We start from the raw sequence: 21,859 nt of genomic DNA, 5'->3' as shown, positions 1-21,859 counted from the left end.
TGATATTGGAGGGAATTAATATTTGTGGCTGTGATGCCAGACAAATGGAGTGAATGTCCTGGATGGTGTCAAACCGACTCAGCGTCCAAACATAGAACACTGATCAGTGCAGCACATTGCAGGCCCTTCAGATCCCAATGTTGTGCCAAATATTTATCTTAATCTAAGATCAACCTAAATACATACCTCTCCAATTGCTGCCGTGCATGAGCTTGACCACCGGTCGTTTAAATATTCTTAATGTTTCTAACTTTACTAACAAAGCTAGCAGTGCAGTCCACGCAGCAAAACCTCTTTGTGGAAATAACCTACCTCTGATATCTTCCCTTTGCTTTCTCCAATGGCCATAAACGTATGACCTTTCCTGGCAGCCTTTTTCCTGGGTAAACGTCTCTGGTTACCTTCCACTTCTTTATCCAAGCCATTTATATAAAAACAACATTCCTTAATCTAAAATCTTTATCCAAACAATCCAAAATCCTATATCTGCGAAAATTTTTCAGTACCTTGCTGACCACAGACGTAAACCTACCATACAATAATTTCCAGGTTTTTTCCCTATTTACTTCCCTGAAGAGAAGTACAATATATGCCTCCCTCCAAACATGAAGAACTACTATGGAGAGTTTGGATTCAAAGATCATTGACAGAGGTGCAGCAACCTAATTCCTCACTTCTCGGAGGAAATGTTTTGATCTGATCTGGCCCTCGAGATTTAATCATACTCACGCTTTCCAGAATTTCCACCAAATCCACATTCTCAATATCAATCTGCTCAAGCCTATTAAGCTCTTCCCCAGTATTCTCCCCAACATCAAGCTCCCTCTGTCTCATGAATACAATAGCAAAAAAACTCATTTTGCTTCTTCTCTACCTCGCCATGCTCAGTGCTTAAGTTCCCTCCACTGGCTTAGATCCAGCTTATGCTCTCTCAGATCATTCTCTTATTCCAAATGAACGTGTGCAAAACATTTGGATTTTTTCAAATCCTTCCCGCCAGGGCTTTCTCATGCCCACAACCAGTTTTCCTCAGTCCATTTTTGAGTTCTTTCCTTTCGACCCTGTAATCTTCAAAATATGCGCCAGATCCTCTTCTGCTCTTGTCATCCAGGGCTCCTTCCCTTTACAATTCCACACCGGTCTCATTGGGACAAAGTTATTCAACGTAGCAAACAAAATGCTCCACATTTCTGTTGTGCATTTCCGTAAAGCAATTATTCCTAATTTACAGTCCACAGCTCCTGTCTAAGAGCAGTAAAACATCCCGTCCCCAGATTAAATTTCCTCTCATTAAGTCAGTTTCTATTCCTCCCCGTGGCGACCTCAAATTTGAGGCATTTATGTTCTCTGTCACCAAAATGCTCTGCCGCTGAGTTATCTGGCACCTGGCCTGGCGAATTGCTTCACACCAAATCTAATATGGCCACCCCAGTCGTCATATCTACTTATTGCGTCAGGAATACTTCCTGGAAACACCTAACAAAATCATCTCCATCCAGATAATATGCACCACGGATTTTCCAATTAATATTGGGGAATTTCAAATCACCCTTATCAGCAAATTCTGTTATATCTGCACGTTTCCAAGATCTACTACCCAATCTTTCCAATGTCTTAGGAGGCAACCAATAAAATAACTGTTTCTTTCTTTGTTGTCGGAGCTGCAGTCATCCAGGGAAGTGGAAGTATTTCACCACATCTTTGTCTTTTGTTTAGTTGATGGAAAGGCTTCAGAGATATTGATAGTGTGCGATTCAGTAATGGTTAAATTCTCTCCCATGTTGGATTATGTCATTGCCTGGTACTTGTCTGGTGAGAATGTTATTTGTCATTTATCTTCGCAAGTGGAGATATTGTCCACACTTTGCCGCATTGGACAGATTTCTTCAAAATATGATAAATTCAAATGGTGCTGACAATCGTGTAGATATTCCCCCTGCGTACCTTTTGGATAGAAGGCCAGTGATGAAGCAGCTGAAGATAGCTTTACCAAGAAGGCTACACTGAGGAACTCCGATCGACATGTCCTGAGCAGAAAGACATCAAATAACTGCAAAACCATTCCAGTGTGTTCGATATAATTACAATTACAGAAACGTTTTCTAACCATTCCCATTCACTACAGATTTTCTTGGGCTCCTTGATGTCACGTCATGCCTTAATGGAAAGGGGTGTCATCCTCACTTTAACTCTTGAGATCATGTCGTTTCCCCAAATGTGGAGTGTAAATTAGAGACTAAAGGTATAATGAATCACAAGCCGAGTATTCGTGCTGGAGTTCAAACTGAGGCTGCCAAATTGGCGATTTATAATACTGAGCAGTTCTGATCCCAATGCCAATATAATTCATTCAGCGGTGAGTTAGGTGCTCAACATGAGAGGACAGCGACATGAAAGTGTGTTCAGAATTGCTTGTAGATTTAGGGGTCTGGAAATATCAAGTACCAGTTGAGGAAGGTTACACCTGCTGATATGTGACTTTACTGCACCACACCGCACCCCAGCCAAACACACTGCTACACAAAGCTGTGTTTTGATCGTCACCTCCACTCCTCTCACTCAATCACTTACTGTTGGTGTGTTACCCAAGATCAATACCAGCCCTCAGGTTGCTGTTGTACGCAATGTTACTGTTTTCCTGTTGAGCAGGGCCACTGGCCTCTGACTGGTAATGACAACTCCTTGGCGATGTCATTTGTGCAAAGCCCTTCTCTTTTCCAGCTCAGTGCCCGAGTGACAATACGTACACTGGGGCTTCATGAAAAGAGGAGACTCTGTTAATGTTGACTTGCCAGCCAGTGAGTGAGAGCCATCACCTCCATAAAACATAACCAGAGAATAGGTTTAGTTTAGAGTGATGCCCAGTCACCATATCATGTATGCCTGTCATATGAAGAGAGTGTTTCTTTCGTTCAGTTGTTTATTTGGCCAATGAAACGCTGGAATTTGGAGAGCAGAGTGGATGGGCAGACAATGAACTTAAAGTCTGTGTGGCCTCAGGAACAATTAAACAGTGTTGGCAGAAAGCCAAAACAAAAGCGACAGCTGTCCTGGATAATAACGCACAAGTCATCTACAATGAGTCCAGACATGAGAGTGTGGAAGAGCTGGGGTAAGTGCTTGAAGAGTGAACTGAAGAACAAGGTGAAACTGTGTGGCATTGAGACAAAGAGCTGGGATTTGCAAGCAAGAGGCTGATCCCAATCAAATCCAATACTTGGGACAATTGTGATGTGTAGAAAGACAACAACGGCTTCTGGAAGAACAACATCAACCGTAAAGCAAATTACGCAAAAAAGTCTTCTGAGTATCGATTCACGCCAAGTTTCTTAATTACACCACAATATGCCAAATGTCAACCCAGCAAGTTGCACGGTAAATGACATTCCTAAAGAGTAAACACCTCTCTTAACAAAGGACCATATTTACACACAGACCTCCCAATGACATGAGCACACAATTCGAAGATATCTCATCAAACGTTTATAACTTCTTATCTCTCACACTCCAAACGCAAGTTGTTCCTTTTCATGTAAAATTGCAGCTTATATTAGAGTGACTGACCAGCCCAATGGGGTACATGGGAGAAGCAGACAGACTAAAATAGTTACCTTTATTCCTGACTCTTTAGATCTGTCCATCGCTGTGTTAGGATGTTAACTGTTGTAGTGGGTGGTGCACGTCCCCGTCTGAAGGACAGAACATGCTGAATGCTCCGTTGATTCAGCTGAACGTCACATCCAAGTATCAGAGAATCCACAGAATGTAGAAAGTGCCCATTCGGCCCTACCGTATCCTGCAACACTGCGTCTCCCAGGGCTTACACACCTAACCTATAATTCCATGTGCACTATAGTTAGCTTAAAATAGACAATCCCCCAACCTCCACATCTTTGAACTGTGGGAATGGTGAGCATTAATTCACAGAAATGGAAGTACTCTTAACTCCTCAGACACATTGTGCGAGGTGTTGTGTCAAGATGTAGGAGAGCATTCCAAGATAAGGTTGAGATGACTTGGAGTGCGGAAAGATTATATCGTCCTTGCTAAGTGCTCCATCATGGACATGCTGGTCAGCCATGTGTCCCCTTCTCTATCACCGTCGGAATGAAAGTCGCCCAATCTTTGGCAGCATCTTGACTCCGCTGATGCCTTGGTCACAAGGAGGTCTTGATGGACATCAGCAAAGTAGATGGCACTGATGCTGCTGGGCATGACATTGGTCCAAACACGATTCTGTTGTTACCACGAGGCTGCTTTAGATATCGCTTATTAATGCAGTCACTGCAGTTGCTGCCGAATCTTGTACTGGGCCTAAGCTGCATTGCTACCTCCATGAATCTGTGATGGAGACCTGCACTGACAGGAACCCAAACTCACGTTCTCCTAATCTCCATGAATCTGTGCTGGATACAGATCATGACAGGAACCCGAAAACGCCTTTCCCCTCTCTCCATGAATTTGCGCTGGACAGCGATACTGACAGAACCCAAACTAATCTTCACTCTTCCTCAATTAATCTATGATGGATGCAGTAATGTCAGGAAACCAAACCCACCTTTGCTGCCTCCATGAATCTGAGCTGGATACAGATACTGATAGGAAACAAAACTCACCTCCGCTTTGCCTCCATGAACCTCTGCTGGATACAGACACTGACAGCAAACTGACCCACTTGCACCCAACCTCCATGAATCTGTGCTGGATGCAGATGCTGCCAAAATCCCAGACTCACCTGCACAGCTAATTTTGTGAATCTATGATAGATACAGATATTGCCATGAACAAAAACAGAGCTCATCTGCTGCCTGCACGAAACTGTACTGGATATGGACACTGCCAGGGATTTAGACTCATCACCGCCTGAGCAGCCATGAATTATCGTCAGGACAGGAGTCATCAGGAACTCAAATTCTCTCGGCGATCTCCGTTGTGAGTCCATGCTGCTCGACACACTCACAGTTTTGGCTGCTCTTCACCAAGAGGTAATTAAAATAAACTCCAAGAAAACTTACAAGTGAACGCAGACAGGACCGATGAAATGAAATAAAACGAAATGAGAATGAACCCCGACTCCACCACAATCTTACTAGAAGTCTTGGGGATTTACCTTTCCTGTGTAAGGGTAAGTTTCAACAGAGTTGATGCCTCCAAATTGAATCACTTGATCAAAGCCATCCAATGCGGTTCTATCATCGCATCCAGCACCTCCAAAGTTACAATCAATCAGATTCTGTTCACTGAGCGAAACCAGGTTTCCATATTTTTTTGCCCACTGTCCTTCGATGCCACCAGTTGCACTGAAAGCCCAGGAAGAAGGACATTGACCCTAGTGTTGACAGAAATATAACCACATTAAATCATATTGATCTAAAAACGATAGCAAGTTTGCATCTACATTCATTTGGCACACAGTCTCACACTAATGGTCTTAGTCTAAATGTTTGTTCAGGTTTCTCAGAATTACACAGAATCTGTGAATATCGCTGTGCCTGGGTTCGGATTTGATTTGATTTATGTATAGTCACGTGTCATGAACAACAGTGAAACTATTTGTTTATGAGCAGTAGAGGCGCATGATAGTATGCGAGGATGAAGAGATCAAAAAAGACTTGGACAAATGGTACATTGCAGAGAGTGGTCACAAGGCAAATTCAATGTCAGCAAGATCAGTATGATTTGCGCTAGAAAGTCTCATAACCGTCTAATCACAGCTGGGGAAAAGCTGTTCCTGCACCTGCTGCTGGATGTGTTCAAGCTTCAGTATCTTCTACCTGACGGAATGCATGTAAGGAGAACATTACTGTGGTGAGGTAGGTCCTTGATGATGTTGCCTGCCGTTTCGTGGTAGCGAGATGTGTAAGTAGAGTTCATAGATAGAGCATTCGATTACATGATGGTCTGGGCTGCGCACATAACCTTCTGTAGTTTGTTATGATACTGAGCTTCGCAGTTGTCATACCAGGCCTTCCGGCCCACACAGTATGGGCTCAAAATTCCTGAGCTCTCTGAGGAAGAAGAGGCATTGTTGTATATTTTTGAACGGCACAAACACATGGTATTTTCCGGAAAGTTTGTCCATTTTGGTCAATCTAGGAAATTTGACATTTTCCATTCTCTCAACCTCATTCCCATTTATGTGGATGGAAGCATGTCGTTCTCGTTTCCTTCTGAAGGCAATTAGGTGTTCTTTAATTTTACCGAAATTGAGAGAAAGAGAGAAGTTATTCGCATTGCACCACGTCAATGATCCCTCAATCTCCCTTCTGTCTTATCATTCATCGTTGTCAAATTTCCCTTCTTTTACAGTGCTGTCGTCAATGAACGATTAGATGATGTTCGTTCGGAATTCGTGTGTGTGAAGGGAGTACAGTAACTGGTTGAGCACTCATTATTGAGGGACACAAGTGGTGAAGGTTATACGGGAGAATGTGCAGTTGCCTATCTTCAATGATTGGTATCTGTGGGTCAGACAGCTGCGGATGCAATTGTAGACGATAGAATCATGAACAATGTCACAGGGTATTGAGTTCAATGTGAAGAGGATAAGAGTGTTGAAGGCAGAGGAATAGTCAATGAGCACAGGTCTGACAAAAGTGTCCTTGTCCAGATGTTCAAAGGGTGCAGGGCGAGAGATATTTCACCCACTGTGGACTTGTTACTTTAATAAGCAAATTTTAAGTGACCGAGGCAGGCTGGGAGAATTGAATTGATGTGGACCCTCACCAGCCTTCCGAAGCACTTCATGATTATTGTGCTTAGGCCACTGGTCGGTAGTCATTAAGGGAGAATGCATGAGCTTTGTTTCCTCGCTTACAGAGATTATGGTGGTCTTGTTGAAGCAGGTTAGGACTTCAGCTTGTAGAAGGGAGAGTTTGAAGATGTCGGAGAATATTCCGCTAGCTGGTCCACACTGGAGCTGAGAGCCTGGCGGGGACAGTGTTTGGGCCAAGCAGGATCCTTCGGGTTATTCCCAGGAGGACTGATGTAAGTTCTATAGCAGTAACCAACAACATAAAGCATTGACAAGTAAGAGGATTACTTGATTATGAAACGTCTTCTTAACAGCAAAACTTGTCTCATTAGGTAATTTCCTCTCTTGAAAAGTTCACAAAATGCATTGACTATCAAGGGAATATTGCATGGCTCTCAGAGAGGGACAGGATAAACGTTTTTTCCGATTTGTTACAAACGACCATGGTGTTCGATCAGACCAAATAGCATCTCAGGACAAATTGCACATGCTCCAGTTGTATGGGCCTTGCCCATGGATTTTAGCATCCAGCATTTTCTCGTCACTGATAACCATGATGGCACTTTCCTGATACACTTACTGTGAGCTATGCAAGTACAATACTGAATTGAAGGGCACACCAGCAACTGGCATTGGAAGGTTGTTGCAGGTAAAGGTGTCCAGCTGACAGTTTGGATCCAAATTGCATTCACGGAAAATCAAGGTCAGATTCAGATCCCAGTCCGGGGATCGACCATAGTCGGGTGCGGGGTTTCCGAGGCGGGGGGAGTTGTCCTTGCGTCTGCAATCCGGAGACTTGGTTTCAACTGTCCTTTGGCTACAAAGTACGGTTTTTGAGAACTGTTGTCACAGGAAGAAGATTTTGCAAATCTTCACTTCTGAGGGCTGTGCGTTGAGAGATCGGGGAGATTGCAGTTGTGAGCGAGGATGGGTGATAACACTATATGCAATGGTGAATAAAATGAATCTAGGATGGGAAGGGATTCCATTAAGTTTTTGGATGAGGTGTGACAATGTTAGCAGCACAGCCTTACCTCTACAAAACTTGTTCCTCTTCGTTCCACATGCGACACCAGGCTCTCAGTACACACGTTGATCCTATGTGACCATGACGTGAGGCATCACGGTGGTGCAGTTATATTAAGGCTTCTCTCCATCGAGGCGGAAACAGGCAAGTGGGATGTCAAGCTGGTACCACTTTATCGAAAAGGATCAAATAACATACGAGGTTTTTTTTTCACGCTTGCCACTAAACCTCCATTGTCTCAGATTGAATGAATACCAGTTTCTGAGTTCGGCAGCATTGTTGCGGCCTGTGAGCCCTGCAGTGGTTTGTTCAGTCAGCCTCGCAGCATTTTTGTCTGGCGAGCGTGAAGGAGCACTGACAATGCCGAGCAGAACTGGGCAGCAGTTTGGAGGTGGAGGCTCAGCCACTTCTATGATATCTTGAGTCTGGGTCTTCGGGGTGACCTGTGTGTGCCTCCTCCTCCAGCAGGGCCCTGTCCTGTCCCTATTACTTGTGATTAGAAAAGTGGCACCTCTACTACAGGCCTGCGGAGCAGTGGGCGATGGGGTACAGCTTAGTGCCCATGGCCAGCAGACGCTGAGGGTGCTGGGCCTGCTTCTCCATGGCAACTGCAAAACTGTCCTTGGAGGTTAGATGATTCATTGATTGGGTATCTGGGTCCCCGCAGTGTATCTGCATCCCTGTCGTCTTTCAAGTGTACATCCCTGTCTGCTGCATCTGCTGCTCCCTGGTACATAGAGATGTTTTCCGACACCACGGTCTCTTCTGCCCGTACCTGGTCGCTGGCAGCCCTCCGAATGCTGTGGGAAATGACACAGTGAGGTGCTTACCATACTGTGCTCCCTCATCCTCAATAGCTCACATTCCCAGGGAGCTGGTAGTGTGTGCGGGACGCAGCCTTACTGATATTTCCTCTGAGGCCGCAATAATTTCATGCTCAGAGAACGAGGAGATGTCTTCTTTCCCTGAAGGTCTAGAATAGATGCTGATGGAACCGACAGAGCACGAGAGACATAAGTTTCTGGGACTAATGCAAAGACACACTGAAGAATTAATGAGACTGACAGAGTGCTAACAAAGCAGTGATGAGTAGCATTTACTCGCTTAGTGGAATGTGGGTGTATCATGTTTTCTTGTGAGAAACAGGAGTCACTCCTCACATGTTGAGGAATCTGGTCTCAGACACCTCTCCACCAATGCAAGACCTCTCTGTCCTCCAGTGTTCTCTCATCTCCTGGAATGACAGAAAGGGAAGGATTGAGAGAGAGATTTAAGTTTGGCATGGCTGTTGGTGTTGGTACATGACGGGGGGTATTCCGAGGTTGTGAAGTGGCAATGCCAATGCGATGTTGGTTTTGAAGATGAGGAAGATGTCAGTGACAGCATGAATCTGGGTAGGAGGGGGTGCTGGGGCTGGGATAGAGTGAGTCGGAGGGGGAAGGTGGGTTATCACAGCGCTTCTGACACATAGCATTCTGATGGCATGTTGGTTGTTTTCTGCACCATTCTCTGGCCTGTTCGAAAACATTCCTATCTGAGCAGGGCAATGTTACCATGCTCGTGCTCATGTGGGTTCACAGCAGCTTTTTCATGATGGCTCAGCTCCCAGGATATCGGGCACTAATCAGGAATCTATTGAATTGCTCCGGGAAGAATATGTGGGAAAATTAGACTCGGAGTGGATATGTGGGATGTTATAGCTGCATTGACGTAGCTACCGAGATGCTTTTGATAACGATAGTGAGAAATCTCACTGAGCCTCATGGTGTTCTCGCACCCAAACATTCAATGCAACTGACACTTAGTGAATTACAGTATAATCCGATCTTTTACAACTCCCATTTGTACACAATATTTCATATACTGACCAGCAGGCTCTCCCCTCCTGTCGATCAGCCTTGTCCAGTTGGAGAGAATGATTGAGAGAGGTACAAGGCCCAACAGAAGTGAATGTGGTTTTAAAATTTGGGGTGTCGAGCATATGATCGAATATTCTTTGAAGAAGACTGGATATGGTATCACAAGGAAGCTTGGCACTGCAGCTCGCAACATTACCATTGTTGGGTTGTGCCAATTTACATCTGAACTTATATTTATTACATCGGAATTGTACAGGATGACTTCAATTTTACAATTAAATCTAACCATTGAATTTGTTTTTGCAGTAAGATTTCTCTAGATATTATGAGTAAAAGCACGAACATTATCATTGATACATATACCATGCTCCCTTGAATACCAGGAAACAAATGCAACAAGAAAACAGGAGAAGCAATTTGTGTAAAAAATGATCTACTGAAACGGAGCCTTTCCTAACAATTCCGACAAGCTGATCAAAACGTCCAATTCTGTTGAGAAATTAATGTCTGCACTTAATCATCTTGAGAGCTTTTTCTGATTTGTTTACCTGGTTTTTCACTGGAGTAACTAAACCTTCTCTTCGCCAGTCAACAGTTGCAGTTCTTCGTTCAAAGTAACTTTCTTTAGATGCACTACTTTCATCTGTTTCATCAGCTTCAATTTCAGTCATGTCAACAGCTTCGATTCGGCGATGTCCATTCATGAGCTTATTGAACTCTTCATTGGTCTGAAAATTCAAACACATTGGTGAAATAATTGGCTTTTAGTGGTGATTATGTAGGAGAAGTGTCAATAACGTAAGAGAGCTACATTCTACATAATCGCTGACTTTAGCATGAAGTGCGGGGAAAGCAATGAGGGCATTCATTACTCGTGTTTAATCTTTGACTGATTAAGTGAGCAGCAGGCAAATAAGTGGCCATCCATTTCGTCCCAATCCAATAAAAAGTTGTGTGAGAAGGCTCGAGCAGCTCAAATATCTCTGCTCGATCGTTCAATTACCAAAATGGCAATTGCTTTATACATGTGTTTCATTTTGCAAGAATCAGTCCGATAATGGTCTATGATCATTAAAACCTGACAGGTCAATTTCATCATGGAAGGATAGGTTAACTCACCTCAGATTGGTGGGGTTTATTGGTGTTTGAGATGAACCTTCCCAATCAGGAGGATTTCACATTCCATCACTGGCCTGATCTGAATACCGGATAACACGTTGGTCTTGAGTTGACCTCATTGCCCATGGACTATTAGGTTTAGGTACGAAAATGAAATTGCTCTTTTTCAAGAAGATACTGGATTGGAATGGTTAGAAAAGGACCAAATTTGGTGCTATCTATCATCAAATATCGTATCATCAGGAACTGTGGATATCTCCATACCCAACTCAGCTTGCAAACTGGTAGTGAGTCATCTGGTGTCTCTTTCTGATGGGTAGGAAGGGATACATGTCGGTTTGAAAGGGGAATGAACATGTCCCATCCTCTGAGTAATAAGTGTGGCCCTCGGTACATGCAAAAGTCAGAGTTGCGCCTGCCTTTTTGCAGGCTATATGGAGCATGCCTTGTTCAAGTCCTACTCTGACCCCTGTCAAAGTTCTGTCTCTGATCCATTGATTGTTGCTTCCTACTCTCTCCCAGAATTAGAAATAGTAATCAATTTTACTCCGAATTTCCACCCTTCCCCCAACTTCACCTGGAATCTCTGAAAATCTTCCTTTCCTTTCTTGAATTTAGTGTTTCCATTTAAGGGCTAGACCATCTACTGTCTCCCACAGTTACGTTGAACTACGTCTCCTCACACCCTGCGATCTGCAAAGATTCCATTCCATTTCCCAGGTTCTCCACCTGTACTGCATGTTCATCGGTGTCACCACCCACTGGGGTGTTTGTCACATCTTCGTTTTTCCTTACCGAAGGACTCCTCTCAATGCCGTTGACAGGCATTTCAGCTGTCTCACTCAGTTTGCGCAATTGTTTCCTCCCCCATAAGAACATAACAAATAGCAACATGAGTAGACTATTGGCCCCTCCACCTTGCTCCATCATTACATTCAGCCTCTCCCTATCGCTCAAATCCTGCAGTCCTGCCAAAATACTTGTAAATCTTTTTTGACCCCTTTCAAGTTTCACAACATCTTTGTGAGTGGAATGAGACCAGACTTGCACGCAATATACCAACAGTGGCCTAACCAATGTCCTCCACAACAGCAACATGACCTCCCAACAGCTCTATTCAATAACATGACAAATATAGGGGAGAATAACAAACGCTTTCGTCACTGAACTATCTTCCTGCAAAGACATTCAGGCCTCAGAGAGAAGGAATTCCTCTTCATCTCGATTTCAAAACGCTGTCAATTTATTGTAACTCGATGATGTCAAGTCCTAGCCTCTCTCATTCGCGTCAACATCATCTGTGCACTCACCCTGTCAAACCCAGTAAGAACATGTAAATTTCAAAGGGATCACCTGTCATTCTTCTAAACCCCATTCACTAAAGTCCCAACCTGATTCGCCTTTACTCGCTGGACAGTCTTTGGTGCAGTGGTTCCCCTCCATCCCAGAAGGAAAATAGGATTATTTCTGTCTTCACTTTCCATAATCCCATTCTCTGTTTTCTGTTTAGCGAATAAATCCTCAACCAATGCCAATATGTTACGCATTACACCATAATCTTTTATTTTGTTTAGCAACAGCTGGTGTGGCCCTGCATGAAATGTCTTTAAAAATTGCAAGTGAACACAATCTATTGGCTTTCCTGTGGTAAAAAAAGTATTGCCTGTTTGTTCACTTATTAACATTTGTCTGCACATAGGTCCAGCAAGTTATTAAAGAGGCAAAAGAAATATTTGTCTTTAATGCAGAGCAAAGACAGCATCAAAGTGGGGAAGTCTTGTTGCGATTGGACCAAGTCAGTCAGACAGCACAGAGGGCACTGTGATTAGCATTGATTTCACTCTTTGCGGAGGAATATTTGGAAGGAAAGTTGAAGCAGGTTAATCAAAACTATTCCTATGAAGAAGAGAATTATCACGAAAGAAACAGTTTGACAGACTGGGCCCACTCCTCATGAAGGATGAGAAGATTGAGTGCTGAACTTACTGAAACAAATAAGATTCGAAGGCGATTGACAGGGCTAATGGAGAGAGGATGCTTTTCTTGATGGGAAAGGTCAGTACAGAACAATGTCCTGGCATAGACATTGACGCTACTATTTACTTATCTATGTGACTGAACTCTGTGATCTGCCTGTATTGTTCGCAAGACAAAGCCTTTCACTGTGCCTTGGTACACATCACATTAAATTCAATTCGATTCAATTCAATTCAATTAAGTTCAATTCAGCTCAATTCAATCCAATTCAATTCAATTCAAGCCAATTCAATTCAAATCATTTCTTTTCGATTCATGGGATGCTGGTGTAATGCTGATGTCATTAGTCACATTTTTTGGAAGTGCCGAGAACAGGGGAAATGACCAACTGTCCTGAGGAGCACTAATACAGAGAGCAGGATTATTCTTTAATATGTTTGGAAAGCAGGTTAGTTTATCTGCTGTGGATAAAGTTTAGTCAGCAATAGGTAGGACAGAGGCAGAGATCCAGCAGTCTCAAGAAGAATATTATAGCCGAAGGGAGCAGCCTCCACAGTACAGAATGCAACTCAGGCGTCCAGACTTCATAATAGACAGCATCGATAAAGGCTCAACAACACAGAGGTGTATCCATGGTGTGACTGCCGTCCATAGAGTGTGCTCAAGCCAGCCGGTGCTGTATAATGCAAATTAGTTGTACAAAATATGATCATGCAAGTGAGCAGAAATTGTCAAATTCAGGGGATGGCCAGTCATTAGAGTTGTCTTCCAAAAGAGAAATGGAGACTTGAGTCATTGAATATATTCAAACTTGAGCGAGATTATTTTGATTTCCAGATGAGTAACGGGTAATGGAAGCCTGGAATGAGAAGGAAGGAATCAACAAATTGGAGTAAAGTGAGATCAGTCATTGAGTGTACTGAATGAGTGAGTCAGCTTGGGGGACCAAATGACCAAGTGCTGCTCCTGTAGCTGAATATAACCTTGTACCAGCTTCACAATTTCACAGTGACCGGCATCAAATAGATCGTAGACGATATATCCTGTACACACCAGATCTCCAAACTTGTTCATTCCCAATTTAGATGTGCGTTTCCCCAATGAGTGCTCGAGGTTGTGTTGTTCGATGTATCTCATATTGTCCTCCCATATCATTCTCCTGTAGCTCTCCTCATCCTGAATAAACAGGTTAATATAATTAGACTCCAGCTTCTTTCATTCATAAAATAATACAGAAGCATTAGAAAACGGTTTGTGAAATCTGAAATAACATTTTCCTGTCAGGATTCATCGTCCCACCCAGATGTGAAAATGATTACTCAGGTTCCCCAGACCCAACTCAACATAACGCACCCACAGCAAAACCTGTCGAGCTGCCAGTCTGAGAGATTCATGCTGAAAGTGAATTAAAATTAAATAGCTGAACAAGAGTCCATGCCTGAAGCAAGATTAGGCCAGTGGCAAGCATGGAATTCCTTGCAAAACAACTGTGGCCACTACATGGGCAATTACTGTCCATGTATGTATCTTCTTTACCTGTTGTGTGAGAGAACTGCGTTAAGCTGCCAGCATAGTAAACTGGGTTTCGGCAAAGAGATGCTTCATTGAATGGGCCGCTTGGAATGATCAGACGGCTCCCCCATCCCTCAGTCTCCAAGATGCCCACTTACAAATGCCTCTTCAACACCAAGAATGGATCTTAATCTTCTAGAGTCAGATTTGTGTTTTTTGTCGTAAATCCAACAGGACTGCAGCGGGATCCTAGTAAATTAAGATAAACCAAGTCGCTGCTGATTCACTTTGTATTTGGTCAGTTCATTAATGAAGATAGAAACTTGTAGAATACCATTGAATTTCAAGATCAATATTTTCTCAATGTCACTTCACTCAGCAGATGCCTCTCATTGACTGCAACTACATATTCTCAATCTCTGTCAATTGTGTGCAGTCCATTCTTATTCTGAATGAGTGAACAGTACAGACTCTCCTTTTACCTTGGTGTACTGGTTCCCACGTTGTGATTTCCAGTTTTTCCAGTCTTCGTCCAATTTTGAATCAAATGTGTCTGTTGAGACTGCAGCCAGAATAGATACCTCCACACTGCACAGCAACAGCCAGACGTTCATGATGCACAACCTCATACGCAGGACCAGTAGGTTTTAGATAGGGAGTGGGCAACTATCAAGTTAGCTGTTTCCTTATTCTGAGAAGAAACAATACACATTGTACAAATAATACAAACAATCAAAAAACATTTCATCCAATGCTGAAAGTTTAATGTAATTCACCTTCACGAGACATCGTCTGTGGACTGGAATCTTCCAGCACGAGATTGATCAAATTAATGACGTACCAAATTGAAGACCAAATATTGGAAACAACACAGTATGATGAAATTGTACTTTTCCATAAACTGCCTACGTGTGATGAACGTTATTTGAGTCACGGTCCACAGTTCATGTCGTGATAATTATATTGCAATAAGTTCTTAGAAGGTTTGACTGTGGGATTAGCAACAGGAAAAGATGTAAATGTATCAGTATCTACTGTCACTTTAGACAATGCAAAAAGCATCCGAAGACTACATGTAAACCGCGAGTTGAAAGCGAAGGAAGAAATTGAAACAAATTCAATCAAAATGAAAGATACAGGTAAAACAAATCAAACCGAAAAAGCTCGTATGTCCTCAGTAAAAAGATCGAATTAATCGTTCCCAAATTGAATGTGTGCAGCATTTTTAAAATGTTGATGTTAAAAAGTCACAAAGAAATTGATATGACATGAAAGTTGTTTCAGAGATATGGTTCCAAAATGATCACGGCAGGGAACATTCAATTGAGTATTCAAGAATCCTTCATGTTTATGAAGTCAACGAACATAGCGGAGGGAATTTTGCCAGCTAGTTTGATAATCTTCAATGTGAAAAGGGGATATTGAAAAGAGAGGCAAGCGTTTGTTTTTTTTTACACAGAGTCTGGTACATGCCTGGAAAAGGCTGTCAGTTGATGTGCTAGAAGTAGATGCAATGTCGAAGTTAAGAGACATTTTGACAGACACATGAACAGGCAGGATATGGAGGGTCACATAACATGTGAAATCAGATGAGGTTAAATTAGAAAATCATCATGGTAGGCGCATGCATGGTGGTCCGAAAGGCCAGTTTATTTGCTGTACTGTTTCAAGTTTAAAACATCGGATATCAGTGAAATAGTGAGAAATGGTTTTGTGGATGTTTATGTGTGGTGATGAGAAAGGAAAATAAGTCTCTGTTGGGTCTCATTCATGTGTTTTTTAAGAGTGTAGATGGAGAGCACACACACCAACGAACAGTGGGACTTTGTAAGAAAGGTACCGAATTAGTCATTACAATAATAAATTTCACATTGATTGGATGAATCAAATTGAAAAATACAGCCTTGCGGTTGAATTCATGGGGTGTAACTATAAGAGTTTTTTCGAAGAATACGTTCTAGAATCAACTGGAGAATAAGCTATTTTCGTCCTTGTATGTACGAAACGCGACAGGATCACCATTAATAATATCGTAAATGATTCGTTCAACAAAAGTGGTCACAGCTTTCCAGAATTTCATATGTAATGTAAAATTGAAAATCTTGGATATCAAGGTAGTGCCTTAAACTGAAGGAAGATTAAGCACAAGGAGATGATGACAGCGTTTACCTGAGTGGGAAATGGAAAAAATGTTGAGAGGGAAAAGACTGGATTAACAGCGGGATACAGTTAAGGTAATATTTAGTTGTTCTTATCAAGGAACTATTCGATAATGTAGAATGTAAGAGAAGAATGTACCATTTATGGATAACTACCAAGTTCAAGGCGAGTCTAAAGATATTGATCATCATCGATTAGGACATTAAAAAAAGTAGAAACTGACAGATGACAAACAGAGATGAAGAGAACAAGAATATGAATGTGAATGACAAATAGAGAAAAGAAACTGAAAGCAATGACTTTTATCCTTATTCAAATGAAGAAGCTAGCTGAAATATTGATTATTTCCATGGTGAGATTTGCGTATGGATAACGGGAAAGGAGAAAGTTGCAAGAGAGTTTGAACAAATATGCAGTTTCATGTTAAAAAGACCGAAACAAAAAGATTCAGAATCAAGAGATAAAGGGAGGGAACTACCTTGATCGCTGAAGGAACAATTACTCAGAAAGCAAATGAGATTAAAGTCTGACATTCACTTGGATCTGAATGATTAGACCTAAACGTTATAAATATAGTTACTGCAGTGATAATTGCTCCGATAGTGGCAATATTACTGCGGTTCAGGAATTGTTTTCGCTACGGGAAATCTGCAAATAGGGCAACCCACAAAAAGGAAGAGAATAGCAAATTGGAAGATTTATGCAAGTTAGGAAATATGATGTCATTGGCTAAAATCGAACAAAAAGTAACGACTGTTACAGCACACCAACAGGCCTATCGGCCCTACAAGCTTATGTTGACACATATTGCCCGTCACCAATGAACTGTCTTCAATTAGAGGAGACAGTCAACCTCCGTTCCTATTCTTGTTTTCTACCAGGTACTGCCATTGTGTCTGCTTCCAGCAACTCTTTCGGAATGCGCTCTCAGCACTCATCACTTTTTGTGAAATACTTGCCTCTTTTAAAATGCACGCCCGCTCCGCATGTTTCCCTGAGTAACTGACCCCTCCCCCCTGGGAAAAAGGTCTCCGACTCACCATTCGATCCATGCCATTCATGTCCTATTATCTGACAGGTCACCCCAAAAAGCAAACCCAGTCTCCGTGATAATGAATATAACACATAGAAAATTACAGCACAGCACGGACCCTTCGGCCCTCGTTGCAGCGACCTCTGCAACAAAAGTAAAGCACATCTACATTACACAATAACAAATTCATCCGTACGTTTTTCAAATGACCATTTAAATGCCCTAAACGCTGGCGGGTCAGCTGCTGTCGCAAGCAGTACATTCCCCACCTTTACTACTGTCTCAGAAAAGAAACTACCTCTCTCATTCGTCCTCTCTCTAAGGTTAAAGCCCCACAATTTAAAGATGTCCCGTCGTGCTAGCCATTTGAGGAATAAAGGCTGTCAGTCTCCACTCTGCCTACCTCTCTGACTATCTCTTATGTCTCAATTAAGTCACCTCTCAACATTCTTTTCTCTGACAAAACAGCCTCAATTGCCTCAACCTTTCATCATAAGACCTTCCATCCAGACCAGGCAACACTCATGTAAATCTCGTCGAAAGCCTCTCCAAAGCTTAAACACTTTTCCTCCAATTCAGTGAGAAGAACTGCACGCAATATTCGAAATGAGGACACACCATAATTTTGTACAGCTGCAACATTTCCTCGTGGCTACGAAACTCAATTCCTCTGCCAATAAAAGTGAACACAGCCCGTATGCCTTATCAACAAATTTCTTAACCTGCATAGCTATTTTAACGGATCTCTGTACATGGACACCGAGATCTCTCTGCTCATCTACACTTGCAGGAATCTTATCATTCGCCAAGTAAATTTATTCCTGTTACCCCTCATACTTTTGCGCGTTGACTAACATTTGGCTCCGCAGCCCATCTCTGCAGATTATCTTTCTCCCTCCGTACCTTGTAATATACATGAGCACTATCCACAACTCCAGCGACCTTAATGTCACTCGCAAATTTACTATCATATGCTTGTCCGCTGTCATCCAGATTATGTCCAAAAATAACAAACAGCAGTGTCCCCAAAACAGATCCTTGCATTACACCACTACTAACGGAATCCCAGTAAGCACATTTCCCAACAACCGCCTCCCTCTATCTTCTCTTAACGAGCCAATCTCTGATCGAAACCACGAAATCACGCTGAATCCCATGCCTCAGTACTTTCTGGAATAGCCAGGCGTGGGGAACCTTATCAAAAGCCTTACTGAATTCCATGTACACCACATAATCTCTTTACCCTCATCCAACTCGTTGGTCACCATCTTATAGAACTCAATAAGTTTTGTGCAGAATGGATCTCCCCTGCACAAAACCATGTTGACTATCCCCAATCAACGGATTCGTCTCCAGATGATTATAAATCCTGTCGTTTATAAACTGTCCCAACATTTCACTCACAGGAAATGAAAGGCTCACTCGTCCATAATTATAAGAGTTGTCTCTACTAGCCTTCTTGACCAAGGGGAGAACATTTGCCATCCTCCAGTCTTCTGGCAGTATTCCCGTCGCCAATGAAACCTCCTCCTTGTTTCCCAGGATCCGAGGATAAATCCTATCCAATCCAGGGGACGTATTTATTTTCACACTTCTAGAATTGCGACACCACCTACTTGTGAACCTCAGTCCTATCTAGTCTCTTAACTTGCATTTCAGTATTCTCGACAGCCTTTCGCCATAGCCAAAATGTCCCCCATACCAGGCAACATGTTAGTAAACATTTTCTGTACACGCTCCATAGCATTGACATCCTTCTGGTAGTGTGGTGTACAGAAGTGTGAACATTATGCTGAGTGCGGCCTGAAGTAAAGTTCTGTAAAGCTGAAGCATAATCTCTCCACCCTTACATTTACTGCCCTTTCAATGAAGCCAAGCATGCGATATGCATTTCTCTAAATACCTATCGATATACGCTGCTGCCTTCCATGATCTGCGGACCCAGAAACCCAGATCTCTCTCCATACTAACTCTCCTAATGATTCTTCCATTCACTATATATTTTTCATCTGTACTTGACCTTCCCTAATGCATCAACTGACCTTTTTCGAACTCAACTCCACCTGCCATTTTTCTGCCCATGCAGTGACTGATTTATATCCTGCTGTCTACTCCGAAGGTCATCCTCACTGTCCACAAAACCACCAATCCTTGTCGTCCATAAACTAACTAATTTGGCCAGCCATGTTTTCCTCCAAATCATTTATGTAGATCACAAACGACAGGTGTCAAACCACTGAATACTGTGGAATTTCACCTGTCAGAAGCCACAATTTTGAAATGAATTCTGATTAATTCCACAGCTATACTCTTCCTTGTTCGGGTAAGCAAGGTCTGTTTATATCTTGCCAGCTCACCCCTGAGACAATGTGACTTCACCTTTTATACCAATCTGCCATGAGGGACCTTATCAAAACTTTTACAAAAGTTTTTGTCGACAGCATCAACTATTATTCCCTCATCAATTAACTTTCTCAAACCCTAAAAAAATCGACCACGTTCGTGAAGTGTGACCTTCCCAACATAAATATATTGAGTCTATCCTTCATAAGTCCATTTGCTTCTAAATGCCTACAGATCCTACCTCTGAGAATCTTTTCCCATCGTTTCTCTGCAAACAATGTGAGGCTCACAGGTCTGTAATTTCCATACATATCACTATGACCTTCCTTAAACAGTGGGATAACAATGGCTACTCTCAACTCCATTGGATTCTCACCTGTGGCTTCCGCTGGTGGAATGCATGACAACATAAATATTAAGTAAAGTCACAACATGGAGAAGGACCATGGGTTTCCACTCTCTCAGTGGACGCAGATGGCATGTCATAGTTAAACATAGGGGTCACCATATCTCAGGAAAGGGCTTAGCTCAAGAATGTGGGACTTTCAAGGTAACCGTATGCGATATGGAAAGTAAAGAATAACAGCACCTTTAAATATCACACTTTCAGCAAGGTCAATCAACGTCGTTTTCTGAAAGGAAATTCCATTTGTCCAAACGATTTTGAGGATATAACTGCAGGTTGGAAATCATAGGACGCAGGATAGTATTGTGTTTCAGTTGCTTAAAATGTTCAAAATTGTTAGAGATGAAAGACGCAAGAGCTCACACTGATAGAGTTGTATATCAGCGGAAATAGAGAGTTAGCGAACAAATAGCAGACAGAAAGTTGGGATGAACAGATAACTTCTAAGTTGACAAGTTGCAATGCGTGGAATGCCGCAGCAATTGAATATGGAACATCATCTGTCTATTAGCTATAACGATAACATAATGAATGAACAGAGTCTTTAACAGCCAAATCTTAAGGAATCTGCAATGTAAATTGGGAAGAGGACACAAACTGCGTGCAAAGTCACGGAGAGAATTTCTCGGGAGACAGATATTTGGGAGATGGAATAAAATATGGCAAAGTGGTCGATTCTCCATTTCGTTGAGTAAGCAGGAAAGCAGAATGTTATTAAATGGAGTGTAGAATGTAGTTGGACTCAGGGATGCAGGACAGCCTCAAATAAATTCTGGGGAAACTCAGAAAGTCTACAAAATCTATGGAGTGAGAAACAGAGTGAATGTTTTAAGTCTAGTTTGACATTTTCAGAATTGAAAAGGGCTGGGTCTCCATGCCGTGCAACAAAACATGTAGTCACAAAATTATGTGTATCGAAATTAATTTGACAATTGTTAGTCCATTTTGCCCGTTTTATTTGAACAGTTCCCATAATTTACTGTTGCGTACTTCGAAACTTTCCTCAAATTTAGAAATTGTGCTTTTAATTACAAACAACAATCTATTAAAATCAACTAGGAGAAAGTGAGGACTGTAGATGCTGGAGATCACAGCTGAAAAATGTGTTGCTGGAAATGCGATGCAGGTCAGGCATCAGTCAAGGAGCTGGAGATTCTCCTTGGATGCTGACTGACCTGCTGCGCTTTTCCAGCAATACATTTTTCAGCAACAATCTGTGAAACCAAAACTTGAGTAAAATGGCCATCATCCTATTCTTTAATACACATGACCTGAAGACCAGTGTAGGTTAGGTGGACTTGGATCGGCGCAACATCGAGGGCCAAAGGTCCTGTTCTGCGGTGTATTGTTCTATGTTCTATGTTCTATGAGATCTTCATTTCACGCAGAGATCTCTGAATCAATCATTCTGTAGAATATATTTTCAATCAGAGTACAAGACTGTGGTGGAAGTCTTATTCATGCCCAATTCTGCCTCACTGTTTCTGATTTCTCGTGTTGTCAGAGATATAGACAGCAGGGGTATATACAATGTGTGCATGAAATCTTCAGTTCACATATGACACGTGGCGAGAGAGGCACGTCAGTTAGAAGCTGGGTTTGAGGGATTGGCTCGCTGATGGGTTAAAGATTGGTGGGTGATGCCGAAGAGTATACAGTGTTATGGGTC

Source organism: Chiloscyllium punctatum, chromosome 43, assembly GCF_047496795.1.
Source record: "Chiloscyllium punctatum isolate Juve2018m chromosome 43, sChiPun1.3, whole genome shotgun sequence".
Taxonomy (NCBI): Eukaryota; Metazoa; Chordata; class Chondrichthyes; order Orectolobiformes; family Hemiscylliidae; genus Chiloscyllium; species Chiloscyllium punctatum.
The sequence above is the reverse complement of the archived record's forward strand: the minus strand, read 5'-3'. Positions refer to the sequence as shown.